Source organism: Amphiura filiformis, chromosome 15, assembly GCF_039555335.1.
Source record: "Amphiura filiformis chromosome 15, Afil_fr2py, whole genome shotgun sequence".
NCBI lineage: Eukaryota > Metazoa > Echinodermata > Ophiuroidea > Amphilepidida > Amphiuridae > Amphiura > Amphiura filiformis.
Window position 1 is genome coordinate 5,024,053 of NC_092642.1, and position 23,096 is coordinate 5,047,148.

Sequence of the window (23,096 nt, forward strand, 5' to 3'; positions counted from 1 at the left end):
AATCTTGAAACAGGAGGTAGCAAAACGTTGTGCTGTGACGATGGATTAAACCTGGCTGGAAGGGAACTCATCGAAAGAAGAACTTGTGCAAGACAGGTGAAAGCAAAGAAAATAGAATGTACAAAAAATGTACAGGAAAGGGCAGCTGCCATTTATTGTACATTGTTTTTGTTTTTTTTGCTTTCGCCTCTCTTGCACAAGTGCACTTAACCCATCACTCTCACCGAAGTACATCAAGTTACACACATTCATATGGTATTGTAAACGCCATAATTGGCTCCTGATTGGGCCAATAATCTTTTGGTCTTCATTCGCCTGCAACTATGAATATAATACTAGTCTAAAACCTGAAAAGAAATTAATGTGTAAAAACATACATGGATTCCAATATATTAACGAATATGCAAGCTATCATGTATATGTGGATATTGAAAGCTCATCTGACGAACAGTGGCAGTTTAAGGCACGGAATTGAATAAACTTATAAATATCCGTATTTCTGAAAATAGTGATAATGTCCAAAAAGAAGAAGAAGAGGTGTTTACAAGAGCGTTTGATACTTTATCGAACCATTACCTTGTACGTGTATGAACTACACTCACTCACCTTATCATCTTACTAAAAAATGTTTGAGAAACAAATATTCCCTAACATTTACATATCCTAACAAAATGGCCTCACTGATGTTTTCATCAGCAAAGATGTGATGGAGGCATGAAAATATGACATTTCCTGCTGATATTAGCGAACCACTGATTATAATAGGTACGTGTTTTCTCACTTTAGGAAGTACTTTGCCTTCGGAAGAAACTTCCTCTCAGACATTTACTGAATTAACACGCATGGGCAGTTAAGTTCAACGATATATTATTTTAATAATAACGAAGTTGCTACAAAGTATGTTTTTGTGAATGTAGATTTTAATTAAGATCTCAGATATTTTGAACTCTTGTGGAAAAAAAATCAAAGTTGAATAATTCATTACAATTCAAAACCTTAACCTTGGCGAGGCAGTGAATAAGAAAATGTAACAACCTTGTGAGCTGAAGTAATATAAACTCCTCAAAAAAAGTTTGGAAACTTACCAAAACGGCTTTATATCTGACAAATTTGAAATCTATTTTCATATTAATTCACATCATTACAAGCATTGTTCTTTCCTGTCAAAAATGACACCAAATTTGTGATCATAGCTTATTTTATTGTTGAGTAACTGTCTTTGAAAGACAAGGAGGTCTCAAACAAAATGTGCCAAATCTGTCATTGTCTGCGGCATTTGCATCAGTAAACATGAATAAGGAATACCACACTGTTTCATTAAAAACGGTTTCAAAGTACTGTCAGTCTCACGTACCGATCTTCTGCAGCCGTTGTTTTTCTTGCATGGCCACTTCTGGGTCTGTCTTTGACATCTCCGGTCTGATGAAACTTGACTTTTAGCTTGGAGATCATACTGCAGGAAAATCCAAAAGTTGCCGCAACGTGATTCTGAGGTATGCCAGCCTCAAGCTGACCAATAGCGCGAGCCTTGTCCAGGTCTGGTAATCGAACCATGTTTGAGTAGAACTTTCTTGCAAATGACCACTATGAAGAAGTGACCAGCAAGATAGGTTGACTTGCGTTGATCTGTTTGAATCCACATGTAGTAGAACTGCTAATCCCATCCTAGCACTTTTCATTCAACATGATGTACTGCAAACAACTTTTCATTCATTCTTTTATTCATGCATTAAACCACTCGTTCATTCATTCAGAGCAATCGAGCGCAGATAATGGTCAGTTTCGCACATTTTCTTGAAGACCTCTCTGTCTTTCAAAGAAAGTTACTCAGCCGTGGAATAAGTTATCGTCACAAATGAGGTGTCATTGTTGACAGGAAAAAACAATGTTTTCGCTGGTATGAAACAATATGGAGATAGATTTCAAAATTTTCTGATATACAACCATTTTTGAAAGTTTCCAAACTTCTTTTGAGGAGTTTATATGTCTGGCTCAATTGGGTTTACTAAAAACAAATTCGCATATGTGTGAAATGTACAAAAGAAGCGCTTTTTTGAACATTTATTTGGTATTATTTTGATAATTCCTGAAAATAATAATTGCATGAAAATATTAGGATTTCAACCAGATTTTTAAATAGTAATAACAAGAAAATCTAGTGTAATTAATGTAAATAGATATAATAGTTTTAAGATGTATATTATACTGTCAAATACATACATATCAGAAAACATTTACACATAATTTATTAAAGAATTCAAATAAAAATAAAACAACTCCACTAGATTGATGGAATTTCCAATTTGTGTGTTCTTTGTGACCTTGAAAAATCGTCCTTTGATGAATTTACACGCCCTACATTTCTGCTTGTCAAAACGGCCAATAAACAATTCATAAAGCTACTCTAAGCATACAAATTCATTTACCCATCGAATCTATTTGATTGAAATCGAAGAAAGAACAGACAGCATACAATAACACTATTTCTGGCATGAGTACGGAAACTGGTTAGGTGGTAAGTGCATACGAATTACAGTTTTCCATTCTTAATATTACCAATTTTGAATGAAGGTCTGATTGATGAAAGTGTGAAATGCATCGATTTCTCACGATGTAACTTTGAATCCTTGATTTCCAATAGTAGAAACCTGAATGTTTTACACTCAGGTGTACGTTAATATGATAAAATTGATCTTTAGTAATTTGATTACAATCAAAGAGAAGATCGGAATATTACTTGATCCAGATTACAGAGTCATTGACAGACTTATTAACTTTCTACGTTTCTTATTTTAATTTGATCTCCTTGGTATCCTTAATTTCGTTTAATTAAGTAAAATAAAATATTAACCATATTAATTGGCTCTCTGGAATTCACTCAGCAATGATTATGTAGTAACGATTTGTTATCTGCATAATTCAAACCATTAATTGCTGCCGATTTGTAAATCATTATACTAATTGACTGCTTATAGTTTCATCCTATATTATGCTTTTTGAATACAGTTTACAAGGCTTAGTCGCTTTAGTCACTTATGCAATATTTTTTTTTTTTTTTTTATCTTTTTATTTTTTTTTTTTTTTTATTTTTTTTTATATCTGTTGACATAGTATGTCAGGCAAAATGCCTTTTATTCACATTAAATACACTATAAATATTATAACAACAAAAGTTATTGCACTGCACATAATCCATATATAATAGTAGATGTTATAAAACAAATTTACATACATGTATATAATAAGAAAATCAAACAAATAATTTAAGCAAAATGACAGAGCCAAGAACAGACATGGAAGTCATCCAAGTAACTGTTCATCTGCGATCAACTAGCTAAAGTCATCGCAGACCAAACCTCTCATACGAAGTTCCTGCCTAAAGAGGAACAGAAGACAAGGATGATCCCCGTATCTGTATTTGCCAATGCACATTTTGCCAACACATATAACATAATTGATATATTTTGACCGATCACTGGTAATGTCATTATGATAATTAAATAAAACATTTTCAACAGAAAGCCTAAAGTTCTTACCAAGCCTTTGTGTAATAACCCTGTTTGCAAATTCCCAAATAGGAGTGGTCTTATTACAATGAAAAAAGAAGTGCTCTGGATGATCAACAGCATTACAGGAATTGCACTTATGCAATATGCAATTTTTGACACAAAGTAACATCCTTGACATATTTATAATGCACTAATAATATTGCGCACAAGCTTCATGAACTTCAAGACATGAACTTTTTTCTTAACCGATTTCAAAAAACGTGTGCAGCTTGTATAAATAAATTTGACATTTCAATGAAAAACTTGTCCAGGTTCGTGCGAACATAACAATCAACCATTGGACTTATAGCGACCACAAATTAAGATAACAATATAAAAAAATATGTCACTTTCTATTTTTTAATGTTATGTAATTCTCGAAAGAAATTGAAAGCGATGAAAGGGTTATAATCTCGGCATTTTATATATAATCTGGACGATTCAATTGCGAACGGTTCATGAATTTAATAACATATTTGCAATTTAATGCTTCACTTTTAATAGTTATAATACTTTCAAATGCCTTATGAAATGGATGCTAAGGATGCCGGCATATCGCATGAGAGACGAGACGGGCTGACCTTGATTATCCAATCTTCTACGACTTGTGAACAATCTGTACAATGGGTCCGATATCAAGTATATATGATATGATATTGACAAATTATTGAAGAATTATTACTGGCTTGAAATTGTTATGAAAATTATAAGTTGAATAGTTATGAAAACAAGAAAAATGACGGCACAGCACGCGATTAGTTAAGGTTAAATGTCGTTTATAATGTCTTTTATAAAGTGTCCGATTTTTTGTGTCGTTTGTGTAGCATACTTCTGACATACGAGTGAAATGAAATATAAAAGTAAACCAAATTATTGTGTAACAAATGCTGCCAGCACTGCATTTGTCAGCGGTCACTGTTACACAACAATATACAAGTGAGTAAAGCTGATGTAAACCTAATGGTTATCATTGAATCATGTTTTATTATTGTAACTAATACAAGCGCCCAAGGATCCATTTAAACCAAAAAAAGACAAACAATGTGATCACAATTACTTTAACCTTTTGCCCTCAGATGACGCAAAAAACTGACAGTCGATAAGTATGTGACTATTGAAACCTCAATACGATAAAATGCGACAATAGACTTAGACTGATGGATATAATGCAACTAATATGACACAATTATAAATTGCTATCCTATACACAATTACAAATTAACCCATTTATTAAGTGGTACCACTGTGGTAAGGCACATTGTATAAGTTTCACGGCTTAATGGTCGATAAAAGGTTGAATTATATTAAACCGTTTTGTTGGTATTGAATATTCAGTTATGTAAATTTAGAAATAAATTTATTACAAAAGGCATATTTGGTGGAATAATTGAAATTTGTAAGTACTTTTCAGATGAAACAAGAAAGGCACTAATTAAGACGTCATTATGGTTATTAATTATATTGTACTATTCTGTGAACTTAGCACATCAATCAAAGAGCTCAAGGTGTATGTAAAGAGTAAGAGAGTGATTAATTACACACTATATTTCACTAATTAATCAAGCCGGTACTGCTGCATTTAAATGTATTACATTAAATTAGATACTTGTTTTAGACACGCATAAGTTTGCTATATGCCTGCATTAAAAGAATGACTTTTTTGTAGAAGGGGTTCCTTCATGACAATGACAACAGAAGCAGTAAGTTAATGTTCGTGAATGTATGTTGGTTTATTTTAAAAGGAGACGCTGGATCTCGAAAACGCACCCCACCATCAATTTAATTATGCGCTGCGTAATAAACTGTCGCAACTGTGTAGAGTTGCCGGCCCAGTACAGGGTCCCCGTTACTGGCAAGTACATGAAGGGGGTACTAGTAGTTGTATGTGTGTTTCAAAATGTCTGTAATGTGATCAAACCTTAATGCGACTGCAGTTTGTTTATTTAAAAATCAAACGATATTTTTGAGAGGAGCTATTGGACATGGCAAATGCATTGGTGATATCACATTTATCCGATCCCAAATATAGTATAAGTATTACATCAAGTAAGTACAAAAACAGCGAAGTTTGCAATTGTTTTAATTCTCTGTACAATATGAAGGGAAATCTATTCGACTATGACAACAAGTCGCTTTGAGGCATTTGTTGACATGGGCTAGCTGATCTAATTATCCAGCCCTAGAACATAACGGTTGATCTCGACCACCGTCTATAGAGCAAAGGAAATCTATAGAAAATATTGGACAACCTTTATCAAATATAGATTAAATGCCGCATGGATGAGGCCAACGTGTAAAATAATGTCATAGATTTATATTTTACAAAGTGCAAAACTCAACTAGCCTAAGTTTCGAATTATATAGGTTAATTGAATTACCAATCTCGGTTACTGCCCATTCTATGTGGTCCAACTCTTTTGCACTGAATTTAAATTTCAATCACAATGTGCGTTTGATTACTGACCAATGAAGCAAGTCGTTTTTTATAGTTTTGAAAGTAAGACCATCTTCACTGGCTAACAATCGTATGCTCACATTTTTACTTTTAACAACACGTATGTAGACAATATAATTATCTTAATGTGGCGCAGTATTTTCTGTTTTGATGCTGCCAAATCATAGTTTGGTGATTCGATTTGTTCATATGGTGTTTTCTATCTTTTTTTACATTGAGGCCTATCACAAAACAATCTGAGTCCCGGTTATGAAGCAAAAACGTGTTTTGCAACGGCCCATCGAATAGTACGGGTAGTAAACCACCATGGGAGACCATGGGATATTTATGGTTAATATCTTTCTTCAAATGTGGATGAGGAAAATCGGGTGAGGCTGTTAATCGGTTCACCCGCCTTTAATGTTTTGTGATACTTTTGTGCAGCTAAGCATCGAAAGTAGCAATGCGGTGGACTCGATATTACGAATCGTGTGGCACAACCGAATGGCTAATACTGAATCAATTAATAGAAACAGGTTAATATTAACGCCTTGTTAGACTTCAAAGGATGTAATACAAGTATGTGCAGGAATGCGTATAAAATATATTGAAAGAAAAGTGTTACATGGATTGAATTAATACTTTTTTATATTACCAATTCGGCTACCGCGCAGCTGATGATAACTTATACGGATCACGCGTGTAGTTATAATATGCTGGACAAATAGCTTAATTTAAACGCTCGACGGACCACAGACATTATTTGCGGCTACAAAATTAACGATTTTTGTAACCTCTGTCGAAATGTCCTAGATTTCGATTTGGCTATAAAAGTTTGCAAACTATGCCAATAACAAAGAGTGAAACAAAAAATATGTATGGCATAGTCTTTAATTTCAAATGTATTATTCGCTTGTCACGATCTACTTACCTCCCCCAGTTAACACAAAATATGTTTCAACACGTATTGGATTTGGTTTGAAAACGTTTTATATAACTATAAATGTTGGGTTATACAAGTGTAAAAGTCCCGGAAACGTTATAACATGTTTTGTATAAAAAACAAAAGTACAACACCATTTTTAAAATGTTGTCATTATGTTATTATCAAGATTTTTTCTTCAAACGTGTAAAACGTATTTTGTCAACAGTCAATGTCAATGTTAGAATGTTTTGTAGCAAGTTTTAAAATGTTCTATGTTCTTTACATAATTATACATTATAAACGCATTCTGGCATTCTATTTGTTTGCTGGCTTGCCGCAACGTGAAATAAACAACATTACGTTCAATACTTAAAATATTTGTATAAAACTTGGCATCAGTTCGGGAAACGATGTGAATGATGCAAAACGTCATTATTTCTTCACTTTGTCTAGGAGTTCTGCTTCGCCTAGTTACCAGACAAATCGATGATAGTCAGAGCCGTATAGTTTATTTTAGAAACTAGCACCTAGAGTGAATCGAACAATTCATCATGTAGAAAATGGAGAGAACATTTAGAACACAGATGACAATGTCTTTTGTTCTCATGAAAATGTCACTTAAGGGTGAAAAAGAATCGTCTTTCATTCTGCAAATCTGTTTTCTGCAGGCGGTCGCAAGTTAACTCAATGTGAATTTAAGAGCCAATGTACTCAAATTATGTACTAAAACAAGCATATCATCTGTCACCGTCATTTTCATCTAAGCACAAATTCGTTTATCCCTATTACCCTGTCGATGACTTACTTCGAATTGTAATGAATAATGTTCATTTCAATGTTAACTCATTTGGCAGTAATTGTGCATGACAATTGCAGACAATATAAAAGATACTGGCAATAGGTAACTGACTTTTCCAATAGTGCACGCTACAGCAAAAACACAAGATCAATCAACATTAAGTTGACAATTTGAAATATAGTGACATTAATGTGGGCTTCAGGAAGCCAAAGTAGCAGTTGAACAATGATGGCGCTATTTATCTTAAATCTTATTTACAAGGGTGGACACTTGTAAAGTAATATTAGAACATCAACAAATAGACTAACAAATAACAAGGGAATTTTCAAAAAACTTTTTTATCATGATATAAATCATATTATTTGGTTATTTAAATTTTAAAATATTTATAAATAGCGCCCTCAATTTCCACACCAATGTACAGTTTATAGAATTAAAATTACCACAAAAAAGCAGAAAAAGATGAATAATTTGATATAGAAACGAAAATCTATGTTAAAAATTGCTACAAAATGAATGTGTTAATACAGTTGATTAATAAATGATCACATCAAACAACCGTGTTACTTCAAATTTCAATTGCCTATTTACAGGTTTACAAGATATATATGTCTACATTTTCTTTACATTTCTGTTTTGTATGGTTTTATATTTGCAGTTGGTGAGGATGTTTGCTACAATAGTACTTCTCTTCGCCGTTTGTTACCTACCAATCCAGACATTCTCCATCATTCAGGATCTTTTCCAGGAGGTATTGTGTTTTCACTTCATCAAGATCGTCTACTTACTGTCAATCATGATTGGCATGAGCAATTGTGTCTACAGTCCATTCATCTATTGTTGGATGAATGCTAAATTCAGGAACGGTTTCAAATCCGTATTTCGATGCCTCGGTTCTGTCTCCGATATGCAATATGTGTCAGGTGAGCTACGTAGTTCATTTCGCTCAGGAGGACAACTTAAACGCCAAAGTACGATGCCCACACAAACTTGATACTATTGTAATTAGGAAAGAATCAGGGGCTTATCTATCTATTTTATGTATTTTGTTGAACATGTATTGAGAAATGATATATATTATACAAAGAAACTTAATATGCTTAATATAGAAGTTGCAAAGAGTAAACATGTGTCTGTACCAAACATACGTTGCATAATAAGCTGCATTTTTTTCTGTTCCATGGGAAGAAAAAGAAATGCATTTGTGTGACGTTGTACTTTTAAACATACAAGAGAGATTGCGATTTCCAAACGTATATCGAGCGTACGTGGAATCTATTCAACATCACTCTCCTGTGACGGATTTTGAATAGAGTCAACGTACGTTCGATGTTACGTTTGGAAATCACAATCTCTCTACTATCTTAATACGTACGTGTACCTTATTTTTGAGGTCCATCAGCCGGATGATTCTTGAATTGCATGTATTACTATGTCTCGTGGGCTACTGTTTTGTAATATATGCCTGTCGACAGTCTAAAACTACAAGATGTCTGTGTCAAACGACCAAATGGGGATGAGGCTGTGGATCACATTGTGCCCCAATTCTAGATTCTGTAACTATAAAGTGGCATTTTCTATGCCTAATTGTTATTCTTATCGTGATAATAACCATTGGAAATTAGAATTATATAGAATTTATTTTAAATTAAATATTTTGTTAAGAATGTAGTGCTATCCAGTTTAAACATGCCACAATGTTGTGTTTGGTCTGTGCAAAAAAACAGCGGCTGGTAAGGAATTTACTTGAGTGTCTACACCTATTATACTATGATCAGCTCATAATGTGCGAGAATTATTCGGGTTTTGATACTGCGCGAGTCAAAAAAGTCCCAACATACGCACGCGTAAATTCACAAAAGCGCATGTGCTTCGTCCAGCTGTGTATACGCCATTCTTTATTAATCCACGATGTTATGAGCCCCGCTTGTTAGGAGCTGATCAGATCATAGGGAGGTTTAGAATTAAATTATGTGGCTGTCATTGATCTCATTACTTGAATCCTTCTAATCTAAGGATGGCAAATCTTGTGTAATTTGTGCATCATTACCTCTACCTTACAGTTTTCATTTTCATTGATTTTACAACTTGATTTCCCTAGAGATTTCTATCTGTCACTGAGGTAACAACATAAGATAGGTATCATATAGTCAAAGGCAAGACATGACCCAGATGGGTCAATAAGTTGTATAAGATAACTTTGACGTTGGCCAGAGGTATTTGTTAGCAGTCTCACTGCAATGTGTATGCTAAAGGCATTGTTTGACCAAAGGAGTGAATCCCATCGATTTCACTGATTACTTTGCATCAGTATATAGCATATTCTGTAAGGCGTTGTAGCCTAATGTGTTTTAACGACAACACTCAGTTCCGTTGTTTGGGTGTTAACGGCAACACTCAGCTCCGTTGTTTGGGTGTTAACAACTACACTCAGCTCCGTTGTTTGTGTGCTATTATTGTTATTGAATAAATACTTCCAACCAACTCAAAATTATAGCATAAGTTCAATTTTAAGTAAATTGTGATGTCCTGCTAATGGTCTTTGCATTTTGTTTTAAGTTTATTAAAGACGTCAAGTTGATCCAGAATTTTGTGCCAATTAAAGGAAGCACCCATGGCCACAAGTATAATAATGAAACATACTAGTAAGTCATACAATAAAATATAAAATGTGTATTTCGATGTGTTTAACGTGGATATTGAGCAAGTTATAGAAGTTGTTCTCAGACATGCTATGATGTACTGTATACATAAGATAATAGAAACGGAAGTTGCGATAATTTTTATTCTAGTGATATAAATGTACTTATTTACAAGCTTGATATCAGGCGTGACGCCTTATGTTACTGGTTTTATGACATTGACATCACACATTGCCCGCAGGTAAATTGTACAATGTGCCAAGTTTGTTTCATGTATATCACATATATATTCACGGTAGTATAAGATATAGACACTACCAATATAGACATACCGAATTAACATTGGCGTCAGAGATGTATGACAACTGACTGTATCTGCGATGAGACCTGTCGAATTATATCACGTTAACTTCAAATTCATTATTTCAGTGTCAAACATTACTATGGCTTTTATATATATATATTTTTAAATGTGGGGATGATTTCTAAAATTTCGGCTACAAATATGAAACTACCGATTCAAGACAGCCAAAGTACATACTATTGTTGGCGGCTTGAGATATCATAGCCCTGCTAATATGAAACGGAATTTATATTGACCATAAATATTCATAAAATTGTAGACAAAGTGAGATGTTGCAACGCTGCAACGATGTCTTGTTGCTATGACGTTGCGTGTCTGGTGTAATCATGTTGAATGTATCTGTAGCCGACTTGTCAGGAATTCCCCCATAATACTATAAAGGCTGCTTTGAATAATGACAAGCCAGGTAATAGCTCACTGTAGCTTAAGGTGACAAGAGTTTATCACATTATATTGAAATCCAGTAGAACCGATGTAATCTGAAATATTACATAATATATATATAAAGTTAAATATAGCTGTGCAATACGCATTGCATTCTATGATGTATTTTGATACACGAGAGTATTAACCTTTCAAATTACCAAAAAAACGGAATAAACTTTCAGAGACGTACTTTTTCCTTTATTAAAGGACAGGACTCGCCAAAAAATGTTTTGTAGTATTTTCAAGGATGGAAATACGATGTTCTGGGAGGTTTTGTTTCAATTGGCCGGGTTTGTTTTTTCGATCAGTTTCAAAAAACAATATTTGAGACTAAAGCATAAAGAACTTTCTGTTAATATAGAAATCTTTCTTAATTGAGAACTTTTATAGACACGTGTGTTCGGATAAATGATGCCCCCTAGAAGCCAAAAACGTAATATAACACTACAAGAAATCGTCCATTTGTTTATAAATTTCATTAGCCTTTTCGAAGTTTGGCGGACACAAAAGGAGGACAGTCTTCAATCTGGGTAAGACCAGGTAAATTCAAAAGACTTTACCCACTTATATTGTGTCCGCCATATCTGGAAAAGGCTAATGGCAAACGCTTTACTAAATGGACTTATTTCAAAATTTTCCTGTGATATGCATTCTAAGCCAAATTTACCTCTACTCAGTATGACACCTCATTTGTCGCAATGAGGTCGTAGCGTACATTTAAATGAAAGTTGCCGCAAAATCCTATTGCCTTGTGTTTGTACTCAATTTTTGTTAAAACTTATTCTCTCGGATCATATCTACGGTTTATCGTTCCGGAGTTATGAGCAAAAAGGTCGAAGGTCAACATCTGGGCTACACATGGCCAAAACAGGAACTTTCCTCCGGTTTTGATGAAAATGGTTTCAAATTTTTTCGTCTTGTAATAGCTATTATGAAAAAGAATAGTTTGCACTATCTACAACAGCAAAATAGGTCACAACCAATAGGACTGATTGGGTATTGCAAAAACATATCAGATATTGCAACTATTCCTTATTCAAATTGAACATTTTCATCAAAATCGGAGGAAAATTTCTGTTTTGGACCATATCTTGACCTTCCATCTTTTAGCTCATAATTTCGGAATGATAAGTCGTAGATATGTCAATTAATCCTAATGACAACAGGAATATTTTGAAAAAAGAAAATTTGAGCAACTTTGAATTTTTACCCCGGTATGTACTTTGACCTTGGAATTACGGGATTGCATGAATGGCTAACGTTGGCTAATTTTTTTAAAATAAGTGGCTCACTATATGCGGAGAATTTATACCAATTCTCTGGTGCTTGTATTACCTTGGGCTTAGTTGATTCGCCAATCTACAGTACCACACCCGAACAGCCAATTTTATAAAATGAGAAAGACAAGGTGGTACTATAGAGGATACTGCTCGGCAGATTAGCTATCTTTCGTCAATTTCTTTCTCAAAGAAAAGGGAAATGCTGAAAGTGTCTTTCGCAAATGAAAGGGAAATTCTGAAACTGTCTATTTTGTCTCGTGCGCTCCTTTGAATGATTTTTCCTCATTAAACAACATCCAATGAGTATGCAAATTTATCTGTTTATCCTCTCAATCATGTTAATCTGTGATGTTAAGAATAATTAAGTTAACTTATCGTCATAATTTGTGTCGCAGTTACAATGCATACGCACCACAATTAATTGTCCTGAAGTACTAAATCTGTGTAGACTACGAATGCAATCCACCACAAATATATCTACAGTTTATTTATTGTGTGCAACACAAATTTAAGCACTATTTGTTTTATTTAAGAATATTAAATTTCTTCTAACGAAATAGACTGCTAATTTTTTTAACTTGAACAGGGATCTCTAAAAATTACTTGCGTTAAATTGTACTTTATATTGACTGGGAAACATGTAAAGATGGAACACGAAGTACGCCTAATTATATAGACACTAATGTATCCAACAAATAGAATAACAATGATTTAAGATGAATTGGTATTATTTTATTACAATAACCATTGATATATCTTTAACATGACTTATCGTCATGATAATCATTGCATAGTGGTGATTTTAGATTTTTTTGCCGATTTTAGATTTCAAAAATATGTTACATTAAGCATTCGTCATTTAAAAGAGGGTAGAATATTAGTGTGTCGACTGTGTGGAGTGTGAATGATTAGAATTGAACAATAGAGGGCAGTACTTCTACTTTATCACGGCGAAAAGCGATCCGTAACAAAGACGAACAAAGCCATGACAATACGCACATACCCTATACTAGACCACTGACATGCACCTCTTTTAACCAATTATGACTAGTATTCACCCCTATTTCTCCCCTTCAAAGTTGTTTGTACCAAGTCTAATAGCACTCGTCCAATAGTTCGGTGAATACAATAACTGACTAACTGACTTCTAACTGACTCACTGACCAACAATTAACGCCATATCTAACGAGTTCTGTTAGTCAAACAATACGATCCAATATCATCCCATCAAACAAGACTTAAATACTTAAAGGAAGCATGTAAGCGGCAGCATAATCTTGACTATATGGACCATACGTTGACGTTGACAACTCTTTGCTTCATTTTGGCTCTTCTGAATGATACTTATCAAACGAATAAATTGTAAATTTATCAGAATAAAATTGTGACTATATGGTAACACAAATATGGCCTTCCCAAGTGACCGTATTGATGAATCAGACCTTATGACGTAATTATTGAACATGAAACATGGCTGGTTAATAAAACTTTTAGTACGCCATCGCAGTTTCTAATGACGAAAAGTGCCAATGACGATCACTAGTCCTTTAGAGAAAAATCTTCATCACATCTATCATCATAAGAGATTTGCCTAGCAGCCGGACACAAGAAGATGTTTCAAATCACAGTTGCACTGACCTAGCCCCTGACGACAAAAGGTTGTAAGCACCTGAATACCTGACTATAAGACAATAACAATCTCGTCAGGAACAGACCTTTGGCTTGGTTTAACATTATTATAATTACAACAGTATAATTCCAGCATTAACTTGCCTGATAGCATATCATTTATATGCAATCAACCACGGACATGTTCTTACGTCGAAAACTTCTCAATTAGGAATTGAAAAGATACTGATGTTCGCTTACCTCCGTCTGTTTTCAGCAAAGCCCACCGAAATCAAACGATTCTTGCACATGAGGCGCGCCGCTGCATTTTTACGGAGGTTTGCATGCCCCAAAACGAGAGCTAAAAACTCAACCCGTTTATTGATTCCCTACATTTAATTTCTCACATTAGGCAACACATGACATTTTGACTCTAAAAGATGTTATTACTTAAGCAACGACAACAATATCCCGGGGTATATGCTATCCGCGGAATTCGAAATTTGGTAAAAGAGCTTCCTGAGCTGTGAACTGTCAAAATCAATGGTCTTTTTTTTCTTTCCGGTTGAACTTCGCCTGCAAAAATGAATGCAGAATGAACAATTTGGTGGTCTCTTAGATCTGAAATGATCAAAATCAAAGATCTTTCCGACTTTGAGGCGCTCTTTTGGATCTGCACAGTCCAAAAACAGGGTTCTTTTCGGAGCGCATGTACCCATATGGTCATATGTCTTCAGTGCCCCTAGTCAATATCACAACCACCAACAAAACCAATGCCATTAATATCAACAACAACAACAACAACAACAACAACAACAACAACAACAATTGACAACACTAACAATAATATCACAAACGAAAACGACGACGAATGACCAAAACGATGACGGCAACAACTATATATTACAATGACAAAGTCTATGACGATGACAACCGCATTAGCAACACGTCAACAATTCGCCGTAGAAGTAGTGATGTAACAGGGTTAATTACCATAGCAATAGATGAATACAGGTAGGCTGCACTCCACTCATCACCTGTCATGTCTGTATGTTTCCAATCATAGATTAATACCGCTCTTTTCAAAGACACTAATCGTACAAGTGTGAGAGATGTTAGCATAATTTGAAATTTCTATTCCAGGTCTTTATGCCTATTCTTTGATAATCAATGGTGCGATGTAGAGTTACACCGTACGTCTAATGCGGGGCAACTCAGCATCGAAGTGGTTATGTAATTCTCTATTTTGGTATCCTTCGAGTGCCATATACATTCTGTGTTGATTGTTTCGATCGTGGTTCATTACTCAAGCGCGTGATCCCGATTACATAGTCACATTACTTCGATACTGAATACATTCACAAATTGTATTCACATATCGCTATGGTAATTAATCCTGTTACATGACTAAAAGAACACATTCCATAGTTATCTTCGATTTTATTGTTTGCTTGATCTACTTTATTGATTTGATATTGATCAAATAATTTACGTGATATATCGTAAGAACATTACTGGTGCTCGGTATACGTATTTTGTACCAAGAAGAAAAAAAAGGTAAAAATAAGGTAAAAATTATTGTTCTTTGTTTGTACGGAACTAACTGTACAGTGTGTCTCAATCAAAATTCCCGTATGTCTTTATTTTTTATAACATCAAAAGTACACACCGGAATGGAAACGTTGGATAAGGAAGTTGTTGCATCCGTTTCCAAAATATCAATGAAAAATTGCGTTCGATTTGTTTCACTTGTTAACGAATGATAATGTAACGCACGGTGTATAACGCATGTCACTGTGTGTGCAGTTCATTCCCAGTTTCATGACCATAAGCTTCTTATACACGCTCATTCTGATCAGACAGTTTGATGTCGCCGCTTTTTCCTTACAACTCTTTATTCTTTTCTTGAGATCATCTTAGAATCCTGCTATTCATGTTGAGGTTTCTTATTTGAATGATTTTGGTTGACTTAAAAACAACGACGATTATTGTATATTGACGAGATGACATGTCTGGTAGTCATGGGCGTCAATCCCGGAGGGGTAGAGGGGACTTATTTGCACAACAAAGCTAATCTAGGCACAATGAAATAAATGCAAAGTTCATGAAGAATGGATACTGACATCCAATAAGTCAATAAGAACCCGCGCGTATGAAATGGCTTGTCGACAAACTTGTAATAAACTAAGACGTACGTTACATGATCTTCTGTTTCTCTGCAACCAAATCCAACGCAATTTGCACAGTTTCAGAAATAAATTGTACTACGGGCTGTTTTTAATTTGCGATTGTGGTATGGACCTATATGGAGTTACAATAGCATCTGGTAATTTTTATTGGGACACACTGTACCCATTTATGTAACTTATTCTTTTGAATTCAAGAAGCCAGCTGAATTTTTAATAGTATGCATAAAGTATTTAATAAATAATAAAGTACTTGTAAATAATGCCGTCAGATCCACATGGCAAAACTGTAATATAAGATTTTAAAATGAATATAAATGTATAATATTATTCTGTATTATTATAAAATTGATGATTATAGGGATGGTAAAGACGGTGATGAGTAGTGAACAAAGTCAAGTTTGAACTTATTTATCCTAAACATATACTGCTACTGTTGGTAAGACGTGCCTTTGTTAGTGAAGGCCGTAGGCATGTGTTGGTTATATGTTTCTGTATTTTTTATTTTTGCTAAGTGGAACATAAAAAATTAGATTATATTATAAATATAATGATGTGCTAGAATGATACGAATAAATATCATGAAGATTTTAAATTGATATGTCCAAGTGTGATTATTTCATGCAATTTCGATGATTCAATGCATTACGACTACCCTGTCCAAATATATAAATCACAGGGCTGTACCGCTCAGTCCAACACGTCGCTAGTCCGACACGCCTCTAGTCCGACACGTCGCTAGTCCGAATGAAAAACATTGCGCTAGTCCGAAAAAAGCATACGCTAGTCCGAAAATGAAAGCCACTGCAACCACTGATTATTAATAAGTTCGCAATCAAACATGTCGGCTGCTCAATGCCAAAATTGGGTAAGTGCAATAGATGCATTTTCAAAAAGCTACTCAAGTCAGTGTACCATTACATTCTCTACATGACTGGTCAAGGATGATCCGCGGTGATCAGTGACGCGTATAAAATCCTCACACAAAAATGGTGCTGCTTTCTCCAAACATTTATCTCCTTGCGCTGCTTTCTTCAAAACTGGGGCTATTATCACCTTTCACACAATATCTCCAGGAAGCAGGACTGCGATGTAGTTGTCCTCACTTATATTGACAGTTGTGTTGGATCAAAAAACCAGACTTCAGCAAGTCGACAGAAGAATATATATTCCTTTCTTGGAAGAAGTACGTTCTTTGACGTATTTTAGATCTTCTTCGACAACACTGGCAGGTAGTAGTACATTGACTACATAAAATAATTCTGGTTTGCAATTTCCTTTCTTTGAAGGAATTGGACTGTAAGCATATTAACTAGCTAGCCCACACTATAAACTGTGAAGAATTATGTTTACATTCTCTTATATATCAAGCACTGGGAAATCCCATTATTTTAATAGCCAAATGTGATGTTGGGAATTCCCAAGTCTTAATTATAACATTAACCTTTCACGTGACATCACTTCCTGAGGGGAATCCCATGACATCACTTCCTGAATCCATATGATGTCATCTTCACTTTACAATCTCAGGGGAATTCCCATATAATCCAAAATTAGAAATGATTCAATTTGTTTTTGATCAAGTTGATGCAAGAAAGGGGAATCCCTAAAATGTCTCATGAAATAGATTTTAATTGTAAACAAAGATAAATCATCAAATTAAATTACTCAGGGCACATCACAACTTACTCACAGATTTCTTGTGCTGGGTGCCAATTATTGGGCTGTGAATGTGGTTCAGGAAGCTCTCCAATGTCAGTGCATTTTGCTGTTGTGTCTGTTTGGTTACTGACTAGTGTTTAGAATAGAGTATTGAAGTAATCCTATGTGCAAGTTCGGTTCATTTGTATGAACAGGATTTTAAGATATGACCTTGTGAAAAATTATAAGTTTCTTTTTGAGCCCAGTTTAATAAACCAAACGGTATAACAATTGAAATGGCAGCCATTTTTGGAGGACAGTACTAATGGTCCGTTATGGAGGACATAATTTTATTTAAATGAGGATGACTCTGTCACGAGTGACGTAGTATTGCATATCCTCTGTTGCAAAAGGCACAAATGGCTCATGATTATGATATCGATCGCTTTGCATATAATTAGCAGCATCTTTTGAAGTCACACGTGGGTTAGTCGCTACAAATGAAATACCTCGACAAAATATGAAATGAGATGTGTTGAACAAAAACACACTGTAATTGCATTAACCACCAAATGCAATACGGCAATTCAATCTATCAAAGAATATGTAGGTTATTGCGTTCATACGAATATTGAAAGCTCATTTCACAAACAATGAACCGGAAAAATGAATAAAGAACAAAGAACAGTGTTTTCAACCGACCATGTCTATTGTAAAAACAGGAAGCATGCCCATAAACCCAACCAAACCTCTCAAATATTGCAAACATATATTCCCTGAAATTTACATACCCTGACAAAAAGGCTTCGCTGATGACTTCATCAACGAAGCTCTGATGGGGCAGGAAAATATGACTTTTCCTGTTGATATGTGAACAAAATGGACTTTATATCCATAGGTATACGTTTTCTCGCTTCAGTGGCTATTTTGCCTTTGGAAAAAAGTTCCTTGCTGACATTTTGTGAATTAACAAGCATGGATGGCTTCGTTATTTCCCTTTATGTTTGAAGTTCAACGATATACTATTTCAATAATAACGAGGTTTACATTCATGTTACATACTAAATTTTGAATGTAGATTTTAATTAAGATTACAGACAGCTAGGACTCTGGTGGAAGAAAGAAATCAAATTGAATAATTCATTTCAATTGCAGCCTTGGGGACATAAATAAGTCGATGAATTAATCGTTACGCTGTTTTTCAACTACTTGGAGAAATATAATTATTTGTTTTACCATGTCTACCTCAATAAGTCCAATTGCCATTCTAGCTTCAGGTTTTTGAGTGCAGTATTGGGACACTTTGACCTCTGACATATCGGGAAAATTGTTGTAATTATTATTAATTAATTTATCATTGTCATAATGTTATCATTAAATATATTTAAATATTTAAGTCACTCAATAATAATGTTTTTGGGTTTGTTTTTATTCTTGTAAAACAGTTTTAGATTATATTCTGTACGCACAAAAACCAATTTTTCTGAATTTTCCCAATAGGTCAAAAGACAAAGTGTCCCAAAACTGCAAAATCTGTCCCACAATGCATTGCAAACTTCCAATGCCGATTTGGCTTATTAGCTTAACCAAAAACAAATTATGATATACTTATGTTTCTGTACACATAAGCGGACAAAAAGTTTATACATTCATTCGATATTTTTTAATGATGATAAAGAACTTGTGGGAATCAAAACTATGTATCTTTAAATTCATTTACGTTTCATTTACGTTTTCTAACTCTATAAGAGATTTGTAGAAATAATCTGTTTCATTTACGTTGCCTAATTCTATACAAGGTTTGTAGAGATTTTGTAAATAAACAATGATTGATTGCAGCAAATGTTAGGTAACCAATATATAAACATGGTTTACACGTAAATATTTCATCATTCAGCGTCCCATTATATTATTATGTTAAATACATGCAGTAATAACAGCTAATAGCAACGAAACCTTACGCAATGTACGTAAATAAATCTAGCAGAGCATTATGTTGTAGGCCTTATTACTATCCTAGTATACTAGAAAAACATTTACGCAGACAACCAAGTAAACATTATGAAAGCAGATTTCATCTTAAAGGATTCAAATAAAAGTAAATAAATCCACTAGATTGATTAAAGTTCCAATTTATATGGTATTCGTGGCCTTGATATACCGCCCTTTGATGAATTTACACGCCCTATATTTCTGCTTGTCAAAACTGTCAATAAAGAATTCATAGAGCTACTCCAAGCATACAAATTAATTTGCCCGTCAATTCACTTTGATTGAAATCGAAGAAAGAGAACTAAATATAATAATCATAATTTCAGGTATGAGTACGAAAACTAGTTAAATCGCAAGTGAATACGAATGACAGTTTTTCCATTCTTAATATTATCAATTTAACACGACTTTAATTTTAAACAAAGTTTCTATCTTAAATTTAAATTTCACACTTTAAAAAGTGTGAAATACGTCGATTTCTTTTATCTCACTTCGATTGAAGAAAGCATGAAACTGTTACATTGTAAGTTAATGTGATAAAAATAGTCAAAGAGAAAATAGGAATATGATTAATTGATCTAGATTACCTTTAAATCAAGAAGACATGAAGTTGTTAGACTATCGGACTTGTATTGTCTTAAATGAAGTGTGAATCTTGGATAGGCGTTCTGTTCGTTCTCTTTTTAAATAACTTTTATCCGATTTCCCAACTTATATTGTTTCTTATTTTTCACTTTGCGTCTTTCCACGATTTTATTTAATTAAGTTTACAGGATCATTTCTCCGTAATCAAAGCTATTGATGGGGCAGGAAAATATGTCTTTTCCTGTTGATATGTGAACAAAATGGACTTATAGGTACATTACATACGTGTTTTCTCGCTTTATGAGTTATTTTACCTTTGGAAGAAAGTTGCTGACATTTGCTGAATTAACCTGCCTGGGTCGTTTCGTTGTTTTCACTTTATGTTTGAAGTTCAACGATATCTTATTTCAATAATAACAAAATTTACATTCATGTTACAGCCCATGTTTTGATGATGTAGATTTTAATTAAGGTGGTACGAAAGGCAAAATCAAGTTGCTCTGATTGAGATTAAAATAGACTTGTTGCAGAGAGATATGCAAAATAATCTGAATTCTAAAATTTGAGCCAAATCGGACAAACGGTTTTTGAGATATTGCTGTTGAAAGATTCTTTGTATTCTATTGTTTTTGCCAATATATTGATGAAGTTAATGAAAAAAATGGCAAAATGTGCTCATTAATATTAATTTTTGCCAATATTTTGCCAATATTTTATGAATAAACCTTCATACTACTTTTACCTTTAAGCATTTTGACCTGAAACTTTGCCAATGTGTCTCTATGACCTAAACCTTTAACATGTGATTTTCCCGCAAATCTAATTTGCATATTTGCATAATTAATTAGCCTTAAGTATAATGCTAATTAATTATGCAAATATGCAAATTAGATGGGCGGAAAATCACATGGTAATGTTTTTAGGCCATAGAAACACATTGGCAAAGTTTCATGTCAAAATCATATAAAATAAAAGTAGTATGAAGGTTTATTCATAAGATATTGGTATAATATTGGCAAACATGAATATTAATGAGCACATTTTGCCAATTTTCCTCATTAACTTCATCAATATATTGGCAAAAAACAATAGAATACAAAGAAACTAAAAACATGCATATCTTGACAACCGTATGTCCGATTTCCTTCAAACAAAAACTATTTTGCGCAGTGTATTTAGCCTAACTTATTCAATCTATTCAAATGGTTCTAAATTCAGTTTCTGTTTTCCAGAAACATCGTTTCGAACCCCCTTAAGAGTACAGACAGCTAGAACTCTGGTAAAAAAAAATCAAAATTGAATAATTCATTTCAATTGCAACCTCGAGGACACAGATAAGACTGTGAATATAAGTATGTTTTTCTACAATAGGCATTCTGCTTGGTGAAATATTATTTGTTGCATTGATGCTGCAGCTGTGTATTTATCTTATAAGCTTAAGGGATCTAAAATGAGCGTTTATTGCGTTTCGACAGTATTTTTTGTAGGACATGAGAGCACCTCAGACCTATCGAATTGCATTCTGAATACGAAGCATGTCTTTCTGATATCAAATAATTTTCATTTTTAAAATCACAATATAATACAAATTTTATGACAAATTATAAAATTTTGATATTTTTCAAATTTTTGATATATAACAGTCCTCGAAGTAAATTATATAAATCTAATGATATATTCTTAAAGTGTATGTAGCAGGGAGGAAAAAGCCGACGGTCAATTAAAAATTTTGACCTTTCATATTGAAGATATGGATTTTTTTCCCAAAAAGACCTATTTTTTTTTGGTGTTTTGGAAAAAACCATATCTTCAATACGAAAGGTCAAAATGTTCAATTGATCGTCGGCTTTTCATCCCACCTACATACACTTTAAGTATAAATCATCAGATTTATAAAGTTTACTTCAAGTACTGTTAAATATCAAAAATATCAATTTTAATGATTTGCCATAAAATGTGTATTAAATTGCGAATTTCAAAAATTAAAATTATTTGATATCAGAATGACATTCTTCGTATTCAGAATGCAATTCGATATGTCTGATGTGCTCTGATGTCCCAAAATAAATACTGTCCAAACGTTCATACCCCAGCCCTTAAGTAACATGTCTGGCTAATTTAGCTTAACCAAATACACATTATGATATACTTTCATTCGGTAATTTTGATGATCATGAACCGGGATTCAAACTATGTATTAAAATGATGTGTTTCACTTACGTTGTCTAACATTCTAACCCCATAAGACCTTTATAGAAATAATCTGTTTCATTTATATTGCCTACCTAAATAATGTGTTTCATTTAAACTGGCCTCAAAAAGAAACTTATAATTTTTCGCAAGGTCATATCTTAAAATCCTGTCCATAAAAATGAACTAAAATTACACACAGGATTGGGTTACTTCAATACCCTACTCTAAACACATGTCAGTAACCAAGCAGTTGCCAAACTGACACAAGAGTAAAATGCACTGACACGGAACAGCTTCCGAGACCACATTCACAGGCAAATAATTGGAACCCAGCAAAAGAAATCTGTGAGAATGCGCACAAGATCCTTAAACGGGTTATTATTTCCAAAGAGTAGATGGAATAGTGTGGAACGGGACTGCTTCTGCTTTTCACACACTTTCTTCAAGAAACAGGTCTTGTTCCACACTATTTC